General features: G+C 42.5%; 1 pseudogene; it reads left to right on the top strand.

Annotated features, from left to right (window-relative positions):
• Positions 1-4,145: 4,145 nt before the first annotated feature.
• Positions 4,146-5,040, top strand: LOC112322237 (interferon-induced protein with tetratricopeptide repeats 1-like; annotated as a pseudogene).
• The last annotated feature ends 365 nt before the right edge of the window (positions 5,041-5,405 follow it).

The raw sequence follows: 5,405 nt of genomic DNA, 5'->3' as shown, positions 1-5,405 counted from the left end.
CTAGTACTCACCTGGTATCGTCTACAGTTATTACAACATATTGACTGGAGAACAGGCACAATTAAACACAACAATTTTTTAGATATAATATGAATTGTTTAAAGGCATTGGAGAGCAACAAGACATCTAGCAGCAGGGAGACCAAGATCCAACAGAAAGTGAAAACATTGAGGTAAGCACCAAATTCTCTGCTACTTTTCTCTTCAAGACATTTCCAATTTACTGAACTGAGATTCTAATGTGAAGTGGATGCTAAGATGTGAAAAGATTAATCATAGCCTTTGGTGCTGGTGAGTTTGGAACACCAAGGAGGAGGAATGGACCTGGAAAACACTCCAGGGGGTAAGGGGAGATACAAGGGGGAATAAATGGTAATGGAAGAATACAATAAAAAATGAAAGAAAGAAAACACTCCATGTTTTCCATTGAGATACCTGAAGGGCTTCACCTTGCAGTCGAAATATACCAGACGAGCCTGGAACACCTTGTCGTGCCAGTAAGTAAGGAAGTGCTCCCAACAAAAACAAAACCCCAAGCCCTGCAATGATGGGTGTCTGCCAAAGGGACCTAAGAACCGACTGAAAGAGCTCTCAGTGACCAAAGCTAGAACTGCTTGAGCAATAAACTGAGTTGTATAACCTGAACTATAAAATAAATATCTAAAATTCCACATCGATATGAATAAATTATTGAATAAGTAAATAATCAGGGGTGCAAAAGTGTTTCTTCACTTCACCCTTAGGAGGTGGAGAATAAAACTTCCTACTTCTTAAGTGTGGGCTGTGCAAAATGACTTCCTTATAAAGAGTACTAAATGAAAAGGGGGAGAGGAATGATTGCTGTGGGGAACCCTGACAAACACTACTTCAGCCAGGTGATCAGGATTAACATCAGCCCTGACTGGTGTGGCTCAGTTGGGTGTCCAACCAGTCCAGTGAAGCAAAAGGTCTCCGGTTCAATTCCCGGTCAGGGCACAGGCCTGGGTTGCAGGTTGGGTCCCTGGTTAGGGCAAGTTTGGAAGGCAACCATTGATGTTTCTCCCTTCTTCTCCTTCCTCTTTCTCAAAAAAAAAAAAAAAAAAAAAAAAAAGATTAACATCACCGTGATAGGTCATGTTGATAGTACGCACTCTTGATGTAATGTCAGGAGAATGGCCCTTTACCTTTCTGGTCTTGCCCTCAAGGCCCATAACCCCAGTCTAATCATGCAAAAAACATCAGACAAACCAGCTGAGGGGCGTTATACAAAATACCTGACCAGGACTTTTCAAAACAGTCAAAGTCACCAAAACACAAAAACGGTGTTTGAGAAACTGTGACAACCAAGAGAAGCCTAAGGGGACATAATAGCTACATGTAATGTGGTATTCTGGATGGGATCTGGGAAGAGAAAAAGGACATTAGGTAACACTCAGGAAATCTGAATAAAGTATGGACTTCAGTTCATAATAATGTATCCATAATGACTGACTGTTACAAATGTACCATACTAATGTCAGTTGTTAATAATATGCTAAAATGTGTGTGGGATATGTGGGGGCTCTTTGTACTATCTTTACAAATTTTATGTAACTCTATCCTGTAATTAAAAAGTTAATTTAAGAAAGACTTCGAACAGTACAAAGTTTATTGGAGGAGATATGAGTGTAGTCAAAGAATTCATAACACGTGGTAAGTGTCCTAAAGAAGGTTAGTATTCGGTGGGATGGGATTACAGAAAAGAAAGAGGCCTCTGGGAAAGGTGGAGGAGATTTTACCCCAAAGGAGGAAACAGTTGATCTGAAGCTTGAGTTAAAAATAGCAGTTGTTCAACCGGAAAGAAGAGGGGAAAGAAGTACTCTTCTTGTTCACTTCGCGTTTACTTAAAGCCACTGAAGTGTGAGAAACGATACGTGTCTCCCCCATTTTGAAGTGCATCTTGGCCTGCCCCATCTTAAAGTCTCTTCCTCCAGACTGGACTCTGATCTATGGAGTTTTAGTCCTTTGCCCACCAGACTATCCAGATATTGGGAAAATGAAATTAGTAGAAGTGATTTTTAATTGGATTTTATTATTCTGTTCTTGATCTAAAGGTCTGAAATCCTGTGTAAAGATTTTTTTTTTTTTTTTTTTTTTGTCATAGAACATTTGATTGCACTGTATCAGGGTTTCTTGACCTCAAACTAGTGAAATTTGCTGGCAGATAATTCTTTGTGGTGGCAGCGGTGGGGTGGTCTTGTTCATTGTAAGGTGTTCAGCAGCATCCCTGGTCTCTACCTCCTAGATGATAGTAGTACCCCCTCACCCCTTTGCAAGCCAAAATGGTCTCCAAATATTGCCAAATGACCTCATGGAACAGAAATACTGCTCCTTTAGAAAGTCAGATTACAAAGTTAATTGTAGGTCCTGAAGGCAAATACTGTAAGGGAATGTTTAAAAGACTAAAATACCCTGAGGATGTTTTCCATAGTATACAAGATCTCAAGATCTCAGAATAGGGTGAGTTGCATCTTGTCAGGTCTGATTTGGGTGAAATGCCCGAAACCAAATACAGAGTGCATGCTTGCTTTAGGCTCACCTGACTCCCAGGGATTCCTATGCTCATGTCTTTAAGTCCTAAAAACTTCAGGCAAGTTCTAATTTTATAGAGCATGTTTTCAATCAGTTAGGCCTGTTAGATTCCATCTTGTTTTGTTTTTTTTTTTTAAGATTTTATTTATTTACTTTTAGAGAGAGAGGAAGGGAGAAAGAGAGGGAGAGAAACATCAGTGTGTAGTTGACTCTCAACCATTCCTCCCACACTGGGGACTTGGCTTCCAACCCAGGCATGTGCCCTGACTGGGAATTGAACCCATGACCCTTTGGTTCGCAGGCCAGCACTCAATCAATCCACTGAGCCACACCAGCCAGGGCTTTGTCTTGTTTTTTTAAATCTTGACCAAGACTTTTTCATATGACTATATTTGCACATCGGGAGGATTCCCTTGCCATATTATACCTGATGTCTCCATTTTTGGTTTGGAAAACTCCACGGATTAGCCTTTTAGGTCTTGGCCCTGGCTATGCACCAGGGACAAGCAGCTCACTTATGGCTTAGGACATCCCTGGGCATGAGGCTGGCAAATCAAAAGTTGTAAAAAAAAAAAAAAAAAAAAATAGAAGGTGGGAGAGGTGGGTCATAAATACAATGTTCTTCTCCTGTGAACGGCAGTTATTACATCAGAAACATACTGGGGCTGTCTTGGTTGGTGAGGTACCTTGATGTCTTTCAGCATTTTTTTAATGGTTTCAATCTGGCTCCATTTTGCAAAGGGCAGAGACCCACACAAGCTTGCTCAAGCAAAAGGAGGATTCTTGGTAGATACACTAGGTCAGAAACTAGACCCAGAGCATGGGCAGGAGTTGAGGCAGTTCCAGGGATCTCTGCCTGTCTCTCTCCTACTCTTTCCCTCAAAGCTGGGAAAGTAGTATGTTTGAGGAACTAAGTGGAGGATAGTGAGCTAGACTGTCACATGAGATTCAAAGATGGCCAGGGGCCAGATCATGCAAACATTCATAGACCATGCTAAACTTTTTAATTTCATTCCAACAATAATGGGAAAACTATTAGGGTGTTACAAACCAAGTGATTGATATGGTCAGCATGACTCCCCCAAGTTATTCTTGCTGCAGGGGGAGGTGCTTTGTGGAGTCCCCGGGAAGACTAGTGTGAGAAGAGTTGGGCTGAGGGAGATAAGGAAACCGATGAGGCCTATGAGTACGTGCAGAAGGGCCTCCTGGCTGGCCAGATCTCGGAGGAGCCCCTCCAGCTACAGAAAACACTGCAGAACTGCTGCCTAATTCCTAGCAACATCGAGTAAGAATGCTGATGCAGATCAGGTCAAAGATAGCCTGGAGCCATTGAGATACCACTTCACATTTTGCTAACTGATGGCACCAAATGCCTGAATCAGAAAATAGGGTTTTCAGGAACTACTATAAAGGACACATGGACAAAAAAAAAACCAAGGGGGAGGGCGGAAGCAGGGGAGGGAGGTGGGTTTGGCTGGGGTGGGGTAGAGGGGTGGGGAGAAAGTGCAGACAACTGTAATTGAACAACAATAAAATAATTTAAAAATTAAAAAAAAAGGGTCTTCAGTGAGACCAAGTTCCCAGGCACAAAATGCGATGTGGGGAACACACAACCTACTGGCCTATGTGAAACACCTGAAAGGCCAGAATGAGGAAGCCGCGGAGAGCTTGAAAGAAGCTGAAGACTTAATCCAAGGAGAACATGCCAACCAACCAGACTCGAGAAAGCTGGTTACCTGGGGCAACTACGCCTGGCTGTGTTACCACCTGTGCAGACTGGCAGGAGCCCAGATTTACCTGGACAAAGTGGAGAGCGTGTGCAGGTAGTTTGCCAGTTCCTCCTGCTGTAGAAAGTAGTGTCTTGAGGTGGACTAGGAGGAAGAGTGGGCCTTGCTGAAATGTAGAAGAAAGAATTATGGACAGGTCAGGGCTCTGGAAGTGGACCCTGAAAACCCTGAATTCAGCATTGGATAGGCATTCACCACCTATGGTCTGGGCACCTTTCACAAGGCATCATAGATCAGTGTGACATTTCCTCTAACTCCAGAATATATATATATATATATATATAGGCTGTCCTCATCCTGAAGCTTCAGGATGTGGGACCAGAAGCTGAAGGAGAAAAGCACATTAAAGAAGCACTGGACAACAAGTCCTTGCAGACCTCGTCTTTCAATACACAGCCAAGTTTATCAAAGAAAATGCTCTCTGGATAAAGCTCTTCAGTTTGTAAAAATGGCCTTGCGGCAGCACCCTTCTCCACCCAGAGATAAGACTTTGCTCTAGAACACAAGCTTTTCAGATACAGAAAGCTACAATCTGTCAGTCTAGAGGACAGGATGGAAGAAAGGCAGACAGAATGACAAGATTAGCCATATCTCACTTTGAATTTGCTCTGGAACAGAAGCCCACTTCTGGCATTGCTTATGTACTGCTGGCAGATAATGGACATAGGAGCAAGCAACTGCAGAAAAGCTGGAGATGCTTATAAAAAGTGTCATGCATAAAATTGTTTGAGGAAGAAAAACGGCAAGACATATATTTCTATGATGGCTGACTTCAGGAATTTCAAAGGAAATCTGAAGTCAATTGCAATTATCCATTATTTAAAAGCAGTGAAAATAGAAGAAGCATCATTTTTAAGGATAAAAGTATCTTTTTTGGGGGGGAAATAGGCTTTAAAAAACTTCGGAGAAATGAATTAGACATAGAAAGCTTGAGAACCTTCGGTTCATGTACAAATTGAAAGAAGAAATGAACACAGCGCTGGGGCATTATGAGCAGACCCTGAGGCCGGCTGCTCACCCCGAGAACTCTGTGGGGACACGGTCCCCAGGCACTGGCACAGGGGTCACT

Source organism: Desmodus rotundus, chromosome 2, assembly GCF_022682495.2.
Source record: "Desmodus rotundus isolate HL8 chromosome 2, HLdesRot8A.1, whole genome shotgun sequence".
Classification (NCBI taxonomy): Eukaryota; Metazoa; Chordata; class Mammalia; order Chiroptera; family Phyllostomidae; genus Desmodus; species Desmodus rotundus.
This window is presented reverse-complemented; position numbering and strand designations above follow the sequence as displayed.